Here is a 14,737-nt window from a genome sequence, read left to right on the forward strand (position 1 = left end):
GATTAAGTGCATGATTGAAGTCCAGCTTCCAAAGTTTTCTCCAGAAGTAGGTCCTATCTTGTAGTTTAAGAATATTTACACATAATCACCTACTTCTTCAGTAATAAGATACCATGTCCTGACTCCTGGTTTTAAAGCTAAATTCTACTAATACATATGGGATTTTGCCTGGTTTAAACTCTGTCTCATACATGCTTAAAAGCAGGATTGTATTTTTAGGACCATATGCTTGACAAGTACTACAGCATAGTTAAATAGTTGTGGTATTATCTATATTTGTAACCATTTGAATCGAGTGTATGGAGTAATTATTTCTACATATAATAAGGTTTATCATAGATTATGTAAGCATTGCCTTGTCATCCTGCGTTGCAAAAATGGAATGTGTTGACATTTTCCTGTTTTTCTTACAGATTATTCTCAGTAATAGGAAACTACTGATATCTGCCTTTGCAGATGTCCACAGCTTACGTCAGGAATTTCAGATACCATTGTGCAAGTAATGTTATAACCTGTAAAACCTGTGGCATTGATGCCTAGGAATATGACAGCTTTTAGGTGCTTCTCAGTTATAAGCGGATTGCAATGTTCTATTAATTTTTTGTTGCTGTTCAGAAATCATGTTTGATCAGAATGGAAAACGTTCAAACGAAAATTACCAGCACAAAGTTCTGCTGAAAGAGAGACAGCTTCACCCTCTTAGTCCCTGACCAATTTCCTAGTCAGATTAGAATCACAGAATCATAGAATGCTTTGGGTGGGAAGGGACCTTGAGAGATCATCGAGCCCAACCCCCCTGCAGTGAGCAGGGATTGAACCTGTGAACTTGGCGTTATTAGCACCATGCTCTAACCAACTGAGCTATTATTAAGATGATATCAGTGTTTCACTATACCGTGAAATTTCTACTTGAACTGAAGGGTGCACAATTTATGGTCCTCGGGCAACCTTGCTATGTAAAATACGTGAGAAACAAAGACAGCAAAACTAATAGATCAGCTGGAAAGATTAGGTCTGCTGGACCTGGCCAGTTACCAACTTGTACCTCTCCAGCAGGGAGTCTGAAGACCTCAGTAACCAGGCTTGTGTCAAGCCTTCAGCACCTTGTTGGGGCAAAGGGAACTGGGAGGCCTGCCGCTGTCTTGGCTACTACAGTCTCAAATGGCTGTGATAAATTACTGCCATGTTTAGCGCTGAAACAGACTCAGGCTGGTGTTGGTGACTTAAGTTTTGAGGCTTCAGAAACCAAACCTGGCACTAGACACTAAAAAGATGCAGCCCACTTCTCTGGAGAACCAAGCCATATGGCAGGCAGCCCAGGAGCCCCGAAAAAGTCACTTTCATCCTGGGCACCCAGGACTTGCAGCCTCTCCCCTGCTGCAGGAGAAGATTTAGGGTTTGAGTCCAAGTTACAAGGTTATTAGTGACATGGAAGCGGCCCAGCTTCCTGCCTGTCCCCTAGGACAGTTAGGTGTCCTGGAGGGAAAGATAAGCCTGGTGCATTGGGGCAAAGGCGTTCATGGCCCAAGAGTTTTTCACTTCGAGAATCAGAAGTCTTTTGAATGTATTTGTAGGGGGATTTAGCAGCCAAATTTTATAAATTCTTTAAAGAACTGTTTTGGAACAGAATGTGTTTCTTGCAGAACAGAAATCCTGACTTTTGACCCAATCTGTTGACAATTATCATCGTTCCTTTGGAATAATGTAGGATAAGTTCTTTCACTCCTATGAGAGCCACAGCACCAAATCAGCTGCAGTTGTTCACACTCACAGCAGGGTGAAAGAGCCAGAGAGCCCTCAATTCCTTGTCTGCTATCAGTCATACATAGACAGCGCTGGTCACTGTGAGTGAGTTGTACAGATAATACCAAAGACCTTCTGTCAGTGGTCAAGAATTATCAGCTGGACCACTACAAAAAACAAATGACCAGTTAGATAGAAAGAACTAATTCAGAGGGATCTGAAATTGTGTTTGTGGTTTGAGTGAAACAGATGGTGCATTCCAGCATGATATGGGCACAATATAATATAAAGAAATTCAGTGACAAAGAATACAGAAGAGTGGGGCAAGATAATTTTGAATTTTCTAACAAGGAAAGGAATTAAGTTTCAGGAATAGCCAAAGGACATATAAATCTTGTCTTGTTAGGCAGATGCAATGGGAATATTATGTGGAAAAATTGCCACAGTGTCTTTTGCTTGATCAGATAATCAATGTCAGTTTTCTGACTATGAAAAATATTCTTTCTGTGCAAGGTGAGCATGGCAGAGATTCAGTAAAATGATCTCTTGGAACAGGAGCCACACTTTCAGAATTGTGACCTTTTTACTGCCTCATCATCCAGGCTCTAAAGTAATTCTAGACCTCCGATTTATATGCAGCAGACTGTGTGTGACTGACACAACAACTGGTTTGCTTCTTGAAACCCAACACAACTGGCTTATGATTCCTCCTGTTACACCCTTTTATACTTCCCTAAGTGCACTTCAGCTTTTAACTATGACCCTATCACTGTTGCTAAAACATTTAATTACTAGTATTTCTTAATTAAAGTCTAAGCTGCTGGTTCTTACAACTTCAAATTAAAACCTGTCAAAAACATTTTTTTATTTTTTCTGCATGAATGTAGAGAGTAAGGTTAATGTTACGAAGGAGCTCTTGAGCACATGAAGAGCTCATGAACCAGGATTCAAAGGAAAAGAATCCAGTATTGCTTTGAATAGACTTACCACTTTTTTTAATTCCTGAAGTTACAATGTGGCTTTACAATCAGCCTTTCTCCAGATGACAAAGAAATTAGGTTTGACTTTAAACGAAGTCCCAGGAACTCAGGTGATGCAACTTAGGAAGCATGGCTGGTATCTTAGCGCTTGTTGCACAGCACTTGCCATTTGGGCAACTTCTTTCAGTTTCCTCTTCTACCTGACAAAAACCATTTCAAGGCTTTTTACGACTTCATGCTAGGAGGAAAGACTTCCGAACTCAAAGAGCACTGAACTTTTTTTGCAAAATAAAAGCTTTTTACAAATTGCAATAGGGATTGAAGTAAATTATCTATAAATATGAGTTAAATTAATATGATTTAAAGCATTTTTTGTGGCTCTTGTGCATTCCTCCAGAGTACTTGTAGTCCAGACATTGTCACATTATACTAATGCATTAGAACTATGAGACTAAATTGTCATAAGAAAGCTGAGGATCATGGATGGTAATAAGCTTCTTAAAACACAAGCCTGTATTCCATCAACCACTGATTATTATTGCCTCCACATTTTAGGCTATCCACACTCTGCAGGGAAAGTGTTAGCATCTTTCCAGGAAACTGGGATTAAAGAAATGTGATATCCTTGGCAAAACCTTCACAGTATAAATAGAAGTGGATCCTTGGCTTTCCAGATGAGTGTGGACAAATTTTTAATGTCTAAAGCTCTGAACTGCCAAACCACTATAGATGTGTCTAACTTTATGCATAGCAGGACACCTATTGACCTTATTTGTGAGTATGAAACTAAAAATGAACATAGTATAGGAATGAATGTAAAATAGTCTTGTTTTAAGGACACTGGCCACAAAAAAAAGAAAACTCATCTGCAAAATATTAAATTACAAGAACATTCAAAGGGATTTTTTCATTTTTTAAGTGCCAAATACTACATATCTTGATAGTGAATTGATTTGTGAAAAAATCCTACAAAAAGTTTCAAAAGTATTTCACTAGCTCTGATAGTGATCCTTTTTAGTTAATGTTTACAATCAATATATTGTTATTTGTAATGTTCTGGTCAAAATTAAATAAACTGTATTAGATAATCTTCCCTTATGGCTACTGCAAGTAAACGAGTGGGAGCAAAGTTGCAAAGTTATGAAAGTATTAGAGTGAACTAGAAGGAGGGCACTTCCGAGCCATGAGGCATCACTTGATCTGAGGAAGCTCTGGCCATCCTTGTGCAAAGTACTGCACAGGGTGCAAGAGATAAGGATTGCCTTAAAAATAAAGACAGACATAGTAAATATTGGCCTGTGGCATAAAGGCAGGAGATAATAGGACCCCAATGGTTGTGAAAGAGCTATTGTCTCATATTACCTCATGCCTGCTTCCTGCACCGTGCTTTGCTAATGGAAGAGATAGAGCTCAGTTGGTCTGTGCATGGCTGGTTATTGTGCATAGGATCAAACCTGGCCCCTCTTTGGTGGGGGTGGGGGGGGGAAGTGTTACCTTAACTGGGGAGTTTTAGCTGCTATGGGCTACAGTTTTAGGCTTTTAATACTAACTGAGCATTTATTTTAGGTGGTGAAAGATAATACATCTCTCTATTTTTATTTGAAGACAGACCTATAAAATATAACACTGTCTGTCCTATAACTCCCTGTCCCAGTTATGAGAACAGCCAAAGTCTGAAGCAAGGAGAAAAGTTCTGTCCAAATAATGAAGTATCCATAATCTTTTCTTGTTACCAGGTGTTCTGTGAGCTTATGTAGTCCATATTTTCTAGCAAATACCAGCGAAACTTTATAAATGTCATTATGCACCTCATATTCAGGGAATATACTGAATTGCAACTAATACACTTAGATACCAGAACAGATTTGTAGGTGGAAATGGCATGGTAATAAATAAAAATCCTATTATTTGCAGTTATACTGATACAACATTAATCTGTATCAGAAATGATGGGGTAGTTCTATGGTTTTTTTTCCTTTAATTCTGTGCCTTAATATGAAAGATATCATATATGAAGAATATGAAAGCTGCAACAGACTTAACCTGGTTTATAGATATAACATATAAAAGAGAAAGACAGACTGCTATGATGGTACGTTTTACTTGCCATACATTAGGGGTTTTCAGCCCTTTGATTGCCAGATGCTTAAACATTTACCAGCAAAGATACAGAAAATCAAAGGCTACTGAAAGCACCCTTGCTCTTCTCAGTTGTCCTTCACCTTGAAAAGAATCCACAGACCCCAGAGTTTGGGGCCAGAAGTTGAAAATCACATTTGTGTGCCATGAGATTGCTCAAAATTGTTACCTGCCTGATACATTTTCAGGATTTGGACCCTTCAGTTGGAGCTGCTGATCAGTTTGAATATAGCTTTGCCAAGTATCGCTGCTATTGCTTGTGAACAAGTTTGAGCTGTATGTATGGAGCAGATGTTTGCCCAAGGTATTCAAATGTGTTCATCTTTTGGAGTTCTGCACAAAACAGTATGTAAATAATTACTTCAGTGGTCTGCGACAACACCTGCATTCTGGAAGTTGCATTAGGCATAACTAAATCTCATGATTTTGTACAGAATTGACTGTTGGATAAATAGTAAAAGTGACACGCCTTCTTTCAGAGGTATTACTGACTATGGAAACTGCAGTGTGTTAATCAAAACATCGCTCCTGGTAGACAGAAAACATTTTAAGCAGACTGAGGCATAGTGACACAACCTCCTGCTTGGAAGGCTTTCAGCAGGGAGCTGTGCCCTCTGCTGCTTGCTTTGAGTACAGTGAAAAAACAGCAGTAAGAAACAGCCTGTGTATCTTTGACCTGGAACATGGGTGAAATGGGACAATTCAAAGACATCTTAGAATCATAGAATGCTTTGGGTTGGAAGGGACCTTCTAACATAACCACTTTTATAGGCTAAGGTTGTTGTCTGAAAGCAATTTCTGATATTAGGATTTTTGTCAAAATGCTACAGAAAGATTTAATTTGTGTTCTACTGTAGGCTGCATTGAGTGGCTGAGAATATTTGTTTCCAGTCTCCTAAGAGACTAAGCAGTGAAAAACAGGAACAGCAGAAATTCTGAGAAGTTTCTTTTTCTTTTGTCAGTGACAAAGCATTAAAATTCATGGTTTCTTCAGCAAGAGTGAGTAAAAAAGCACTAACTCTTCAATCAAAACAGTAGTAGCAAAACAAATGGTATACAGCTACTGCAAAGGTTATTGTCGTTCTTGTTATTTTTGAACCTTTTCTCATCAAATGCTGCTTAAAACTTGATTCAGGGCTTATTTAGCTATATTTCTGGCTGGCTATTGTGACTTTAATTTGCCATATCTTTTAATTTATTGTCCACATTGGTGATAGTCACAAAGAATAATTTCTGTGAGCCAGTTAGGGATGCAGTTCTTCTGTCATGGTTTCTCAAAAGAGTTCTTAATAACAAAGGGACCAGAAAAAAAAAAATCATTTCAGCGTCAGCTGTTTTTCAAAAGTATTTCTCTTTCTGAGCTATTGAACTGCTGAAAAACCATCTGCACAAGTAACACATGCAAGTTTTGTTACAAATGTAAAATGCAGATATGTACCTATGTAAATAAGCATATTTATGTACCATAGATGTAACTTCACTGATTTCTATTCTAAAGATATTATTATGCTAGCAGTGTTCTCTCTTTTTATGCTCCATGTTAAACTCCACAAGCATAGTGCGAGTTGTAGAAGTTTCCAAACTTACCCAGCTGCTTGATGGCATGTGGGCAGCCCGGCTGGTGCACAGTGCGCCTTGTCGGTACCTTTCTTTTTTCACTGGGCCATGTTTGAAACCTACTGCAACTTAACAATTGCAATCTAAGAGTTGTATTTGTTAAGAAACAGAAATAGTTTCAGGAATACCACAGAATTCATGAGAAACCCAGAACCATTAGACCGACTCTGCCACATACAGACACACATTTCTGTATTTGCACTAAAAAAACCTGCCTTAGTCCTGTGTAATGTTCTTACAGAAGTGAAACATAGCAGGCATCCCAACTGGGACATCCCACCATGTAAACCAGAAGTACAGGAATGTGGTGAATGATCAAGATTTAATGCAAACTGTACAGAAATTGAGCAAAGTTTTTGCAAGAAACCGCACATACTCAGTTCATAACCGTCTTTACTACTGGATGTTCCACTGGGATGTAACAGCCCCATGATGCTAAATGGGACTAAGAGGAATTAGTTGTTTTAATAGATAAATCATGATATCTTTTCTATTCTTAAATGAACAGCAGCTTTCCCAAATTTCTGATAAAAGCCTGATGTGTCTGAAAAGGATTTGCTTGCCCTGTTTCCCCTAGTTTCTGTTGCAGTTTAGATTAACTGCATGTTCCATGCTCCCTGCCACCATGAAATCACACTCTGTACTACCTAGTTATCCTACTCCTCTCAGAGAGGCAACAGAAAAAAAAAAAAAAAAACAACAAAACAAACCTCTGGTGTTCTGGCAAAGGATCAGAGAGAACTGTGTGAGTCCCAGGTCAATGGAGCAGACTGCAGGTCTCCTTTCAGTTTAAAAAAAGAAAAGTTTTCCAGCCCTTTTCTGTACAGAGGTGGCCTTGAAAACCTGAAACAATGTAAACAGACTGAGATGGAGGAAAGGAGCCAGTGAGCTGAACTCAGCATGACAACAGACAGAAAGCAAGAGTGCTACTGAAGGGAGAGAAGAGCATGATGGCACACTTGTGCATTCACAACAACCCCATGCAACGCTACAGGCTTGGGAAGAGTGGCTGGAAAGCTGCCTGGCTGAAAAGGACCTGGGGATGCTGGTCGACAGCTGGCTGAACATGAGCCAGCAGTCTGCCCAGGTGGCCAAGAAGGCCAACAGCATCCTGGCCTGTATCAGGAATAGTGTGGCCAGCAGGAGCAGGGAGGTGATTGTGCCCCTGTACTCAGCGCTGGTGAGGCCACACCTGGAATACTGTGTCCAGTTTTGGGCCCCTCACTACAAGAAAGACATTGAGGTGCTGGAGCGTGTTCAGAGAAGGGCAACGAAGCTGGTGAAGGGTCTAGAGAGCAAGACTTATGAGGAGCGGCTGAGGGAACTGGGATTGTTTAGCTTAGAGAAGAGGAGGCTGAGGGGAGACCTTATCACTCTCTACAACTCCCTGAAAGAAGGTTGTAGTGAGGTGGGTGTTGGTCTCTTCTCCCAAGTAGTTAGCGATAGGATGAGAGGAAATGGGCTCAAGCTGTGCCAGGGGAGGTTTAGGTTGGAAATTAGGAAAAATTTCTTTACGGAAAGTGTAGTCAAGCATTGGAACAGGCTTCCCAGAGAGGTGGTGGAGTCCCCATCCCTGGAAGTGTTCAAAAAACGGGTAGACGTGGCACTTCGGGACATGGTTTAGTCTAGTCTACCCTTGATTGCTTTAGTGTGGACTTGGTAGTGTAGGTTAATGGTTGGACTGGATGATCTTAAAGGTCTTTTCCAACCTAAATGATTCTATGATTCTATGATTCATGCTCTTATCTCTTCAGAGAAGTTAAGAAGTCCTGAAAAAAATCTCCCTATCCCTTACCATCTCCCTGGCCACTGCCCATCCCATGGCATGCTGACAGAGCAGGAATGTGGGAGACCATGAAAGAGTCTCCCAGTTATTTCACTTCACCTCTGAAGAACATCTTTATCTGGCAGGATAGATAGTCAAAAATCAGAATTATTACTTTTGTGAAAAATTCAGATTCTGTGTGTTTCTTTGCAGTTTTTCCCAACTTCACACTTCCCAGTAACAGTGTCTTAAAATATGCCTGCTCTTATTCAAAATGACATACCCTTGTGTTTCTTTAGTGAAAGATTAAAACCACGCAGATGATCTCAATAAGCAGCACTCTTTGACAGCTTTCTGAAGTGACAAGAAAACAGTTCTAAATAAAGATATTTTGGGTTCTGTGTTTTAGAAACTGAACAAGAAATTGTGAAGAGTCTGGGGGGAGGCTCTAAGATGCCAACAGGAAATGGAGGACCTGCAGAAGTATTAGAGATGCAGAAAAAAATCTGAGAGGTGCAGAATAAAATGGGTCCAGACTGGAACTGAAGGCGTGGGAAGATGGAAAGGAAATATATGCGTAGGAGAACCTGGTGGGATAAGAGTTCCAGCCTGTGGCTCCCTCACACACCTTGAGTATCTCTAATGCAGAAACATAGAACAAGGCTATCTTAGCACTGCTTGATGTTAGCAATAAAATATTTCTATCCTTTATAATAATTTGGTACTTTGACGGAGATAGTAAAGTTAAGTGAAGGTTAGTCCTTCTTTTTCTCATCTTTGTATTGCTCCAGGCTGGACTAGATGACTGTCTGAGGTTCCTTCTAACCTAAGTGTTTTTATGGTTCTGTGACTGAAGTTTTGTCTGGAATGTTATAAAACATTTCCCTGTCACTATGAAAAATATTGGAACACTAGGTAAGAATTATACTGAGTTTCAGCAAAGCTGTTTTATTTTCTGTTTGTTTTCTACGATCAGATACAGGAATCAAATAATGTGTCATGTACAGAATATGTCCAGAGTTAAAGATAAGAAGAATGAGTCAGAGTTGTGGGCATCGCTTAGGGAATTTTGAACATTGTTGCGCAATGATTTTTATAATACTTTACATTTGGATTAAGACATACATAGAAAATATCTGTTCTCTGAATTTTTATCTGTGGTGAAATGAATCATGTGAATAAAGTAAAACAGCAAACAGTCCAGAATCTATTACTTTGTTAAGATAAATTAATAGTATTGAGAGTTCACAGATGCGTATTTGTAGGAAAACCAGGGTATCTAGCAAGTGACCGTGTGGTCTGTTGCAAGATGGGGATGATCTCAGCTACTACAAACAGGAGACTACTTCTAAATGAAGGCGATTATAAAAGCTATAATTAGCTAATGCTTCCTAAAAGCCTAACTAAACTGTCGGGTTTTTTCCATTCCAAAGTGCAATACCATAGTGAGATCAAGTGTCATGTAGTAAATGCAGACAGAGAAGCAAATCTTATAAACACACTATGGTCTGCCATTATTTCAGGACAGTCTTGTAAGCTCTCTGAAACAGATACTTTTCCTTTAATGATGCTGTGATTGCTGAAGGACTGCTTACTTATTACTGGAATATAATAAGCACATCACAATTAATTGTCACCAATTTATGTTAATTTTATTTACATGTCTACAAGTGATGCTTCTTTAATCTCTGTTCTCTTCTGTAAATTCTTAAGAAAGCAGATGGATTGTTGAAGAGAACAGAATCCCTTGTCTCCTAAAAGCAAGCTTACTTTTCGCAGAAGTGAGTTCATTGCTGGTTTACTTACTGTTTACAAATATTCATGTTATTAACATAATAACCTGATGAAGGATTACTGTGTCTGTTCTGCATGAATCATATTCTCTGTCCCCACAGAGTTTTCAAAGTACACAAATATGCAACAGTTCAAACCCTGATGGAGCACAAGTGAAGGAGATCCCTCCTCTCATAGAGGACCAGCAAATGTGGCTTGGCCTTTGCTGTTGACGTGTAACAGAGGGAAGCATCAGAGAAGAAGCGGGACTGCCAGCAATGTGAAGGCTTTTCAAGAGCATGGTAAATGCTGTCTTACAAAGTACAGGCAGTTTGTACCATCTGCTAGAGATGCAGGAGAACACAGATCAAGTGCTTTGCTGAGACATGCATTGACTAAATAGGGAAGCACAGGCTTGATTCTCCCAAGTCCACCCCAGCACATGCAAAGAATATCTGGTAAGCTAAGGACATAACCAGATCAAGTTACATTAATTTTTGAAACAAAGTCATAGTTTCTTCAAAACCGAAATTCTACGTGACTTTAAAAACAGACCACTGTTATGTAAAATAAAACTCCAACATCTGTGACAAAAAATGTTACTCACCTGAACTGTGTCTATAAAGTGTACAAGCATCTTTAAAGTGTGAGCATGCCATCAAAAGAACTGGTTAAAAACTTAAAATTCTGTGTGTGCTTAAATTCTCTGCTAGGTTGGGCTTGTATGCTAGATGCCTTTGTTGGCCAGCAGCAGTCCTTTTCTCTAATTTTGGGGACAGAGGAAGGTCTGAGACTATCTTGCAAGCATCTTGTCCTCCACAGCACAAATCTGTCGCTGTGACAGTGCATCAGATTGGATACTCAGATGATGGCTTTATTTAAACTTTTTTCTTTGTTGAGCACAGGGCAATCTGGAGTACTGAAGCAAAATAGCTGAGTAAAACAGAACTTACTTACAAAACTGAAATACTGCCCTCCCCACTCCTTCCAACAGCAGGCAATCTTTTGGTAGTTGTGTTTACAGTATCCCCCAACACTCCAGTTACCAGCCCAAGGTCCAGGGTAACCACCTATTGAAGAAAAGATGCAAGACTGGGGCTTTTTTAATGCAAGACAAGGGTAATCTTATGCTTTTTTGTGACAAGGTAATTTTTATCAGGTTTGGTTTATTGTCCTTTCACATTGGGGAGCATAGTTTGATAGAATTCAGAATAAACTATTAGCATTAGAACCTATCATAACTAGCTCTTTTATTGAAAAACTGTTAATATTCTGCAGGTTTATCTGGGCATCACATTTTCTATCAATAGTATAAAATTGTCTGCTGTTACTCTTTTGTGCCTTGGGTTCTCTGATTCTTTGCAAACTGAGAAACTTGTTCAGAACATAAACCTTTTGAAAAGAAGGGTGGCATTACAGGATGAGGATTTTCTTCACCCTTGTGAGACATGTTTTTAAGAAACTGTTAGTAGCACTCCATGAAAGCATGTGCAAGGATTAATTGTTTACAGTTGTACTAGTTGCATTTGTACCAGCTATACTGTTGCCTTTCAGCTGTTCTAAGCAGCTGATTAGAAATTCTTCTTTTTCACTGATTTTCAAGAGGGAAAAATCCCTCTCAAAAAGCATTAACAAGTTGCTGAAGTCAGCACTGTTTTGCTGATAGAGGAAAACCCTTATCTGCCTTTCCTTCCCAGACCATCATAGGTGAAGGCATATGAAAACGAGTCACTAGACTTCGTAGTTGAGAAAGGGAATTATCTGTGAATGATAGGAAAATTTGGAGAAAAATTAAGAGCCTAATCACTGAAATCTTGCCTTTGACAGCAGGTATTTGAGTTTACAGACCCTCATTCATTTGCTGCATCTAGAATGATAAGTCTATTTGGAATCTCATACAGTTCCCTGGGTTTTATAGTAATACAACTGAGAGCAGAGCTGAACAAATTTTTTTAGGCATGCAGGTTATACATTTTCTCATCAGGGGGTTGAGATGAACCTGGTGACCTAGATTAACCTAGAAATACTAGAAAATAAAACATTTTGTTTTGATGCATTCATTTTGTTAAGGAACACTGTATTTTCAAGTTAAATTTACTTTTAAAATTTCAAAATAAAATGATGAAAATTATGTCAGCAATAAAAGTGGATTTAAAAATTTTTTTAACTCAAAATACCTTTTTCTTACCTTGTTTTTGTTTTTAATTTTCTGTTTAGCAACTGACATCCAACATTAATTCAGAGAATTTGACCTATGATACCACTTCTAGTGCCACTAATGTTTATTTGAAATTTGATATTTTTCATTAGTCAGGATCTAGTATTAAGAAGTTACTTGTATACATTTGCAAACATATTTTGCTTACACAAGTATGTGTGTTCTCTGTGTATGAAAATTTGTTACCAGAAAATTAAGACATATCCGCATTTAAAGGTAGATTGGCTCTACCTTTACAGTTTAGTATATTCAAATCATAGGATAGATAAAATGGTAAAAAATGATAAAAATATAAAAGATAGAGGTAGAAATGTCACCCAGTTCTAGCCTCCCGAGGAATTCAAGATGTGTCTTGTCCTTTACTCTTGCTTTGTCCAAACTAATACTAGACATTCCAGGTGAGAGAGGGAAAAGACATACGTTGCATGACTGTAATGTTCCTCTCACATAATCTCTACCTTTCTTTTTACATAGCAGTAAGATGTAAGACATCTGGAAGACAAACAGTGAGTGCAGTAGCATATGCTCCCTTCTTGATATCCCATCAGAAATACCTTATTTAATTACTTTTTTAGATTTTAGTCTCTGGAGTTTAATTGGAAAGTGATTAATTAGATTAAACTGTTTTGAGAAAGGGCTTAATCATGGCATGTATTTTCCCAGTCCCGACAGAAGATCATAACCTACAGCATCTCTGAATTTATAGCTAAACAAATGCTACTGGTCTTGGAATACACAGATGAAAATTGTTGGCCTGTTGCCCAATTGTGTGTGTAAGACCTATAATTGAAACACTAGGTTCATTGCCTCTGTCAAAAAAGGTATAGTGATGCAAGGTTAGAAAAATATTTTCCATGTCTAATGCCTTAAAATACTTTGCTATAACTTGTGTAGAGAACCTTTGCAAAAACCATGTAGTTAAAGCTGGGAAAATGCCCAGCCATAAACACACAGAAGAAGACTGAATAGTGAAACTAGCTTTACAGCACTAATGTTTAGGGACTCAAACTGAGAAACACTAACATAAATTTCAGGTTGCTGTGGGTGTTCAGTCTGCTGTTCTTTCCACCCAGCATGCTAGCTGCAGACCATAACTCTACAAGAAAATAATGAAATAGATTGGTGATGCTGTGCAATGCAGACACCCAGAACAGATCAGACTTCCCACCTTCAGTAAAGGTGTCCCTGTAACAAGTAGGTAGCTAGCATTTAGCATCTGTGTGGCTGTTTTGATGAATAAAAGAGTTTGCGGTAATCATATTATTCATCTTTAACACAGTCTTGTGAGATAAGGACTAGGGTGCTGTACTCTCTGCACTATTACAGTAATGTGAACACTGGCCACGGAGTGACACCCACAGGTCCTCAGAGGACGTCAGTGTTAGAGGCAGGACTAGATTTAATGCCTTCTCATTTCTTGCCATATCCCTTTCACTACCGTTGCGCTGTCCTGGAGGAATTTGCTTTCTGAATAGCTGCGAAATCTTTGCTGTGTCCATGTGGGATGTTTGAGAAATTGGCAGATACTGCTTGGTTATATAAACCGTTAGTATTGACTGACTTGAGACTTCCTATAGGTATTTCCCAATCTATGACTCTTCACTATCATATATTTAATTCTCATTTCTCCATTTCAGCCCTGCATATTTCTTAAAACTAACCAGTGAGATCTACTAAGGAAGTAGGTCACTTACATTTTGTATCCAGGTTGTGCAGTACTGAACTGGTGTATCCTTCATGTCCTCAGAGAATTTACCTCTGTGTGCAACCTGAACACAAAGGTTTCATTGATCTTAACTCTGAGCAAATCAAAAGCATTTCTGAAGTCTGGGATGATTGCTTGACTATGTAGAAAGGAGAGTTTCTTGAAATCACAGCACCAAGCAAATGTGAAAAATCAGAGAATCATTTGTGTTCTCAACCACTTTCCGCAGTCAAAATTGTGTGCTCCTACGACGACAGTGATTAGGATCTGTGCCAGTGACAATTTGGGGAGGATATACAATCACCGCTGCTGGAAGGGCCAAACTCTGTAGTTCCAGATCGCACGTGTGGCTACCGGTGGACAGCGCTTGCATGCTCTGGGTTAGGGGTCCCAAGCTAGGATAACAAAAAGAGCTTCAGTGTTCACTATTATTGAGCTCTTTATGTGTTGATTATAAGCCGTGACCATTACTGTAGCAGCAGAAGCAGGAAATACCAGAGGGCACCTCTCAGTGTCACTCCTTGGTATGACGCTGTTACTGCTTCCAAAAAAGCCTGTAGTGCAGCACAATCTAACAGTAGTCACTGTCTTCATTGCAAGCATGAGGCATAATTTACCTCTAGCTTATCACATCAAGGTCCTTACTAGTCTTCTTTGCAGACAAGTTAGGAAGACGTGGAGTTTTGTGCCAGAAAATATTCTGCCCCTGTCTAGGAAGAACAGTTCCACAATGACATGAAGGGTTTACTAATTTAAAAAAAACTCCATTAAAATATCCAAAAAGTAAGTATTACATT

Source organism: Pelecanus crispus, chromosome 2, assembly GCF_030463565.1.
Source record: "Pelecanus crispus isolate bPelCri1 chromosome 2, bPelCri1.pri, whole genome shotgun sequence".
NCBI classification, from domain to species: Eukaryota; Metazoa; Chordata; class Aves; order Pelecaniformes; family Pelecanidae; genus Pelecanus; species Pelecanus crispus.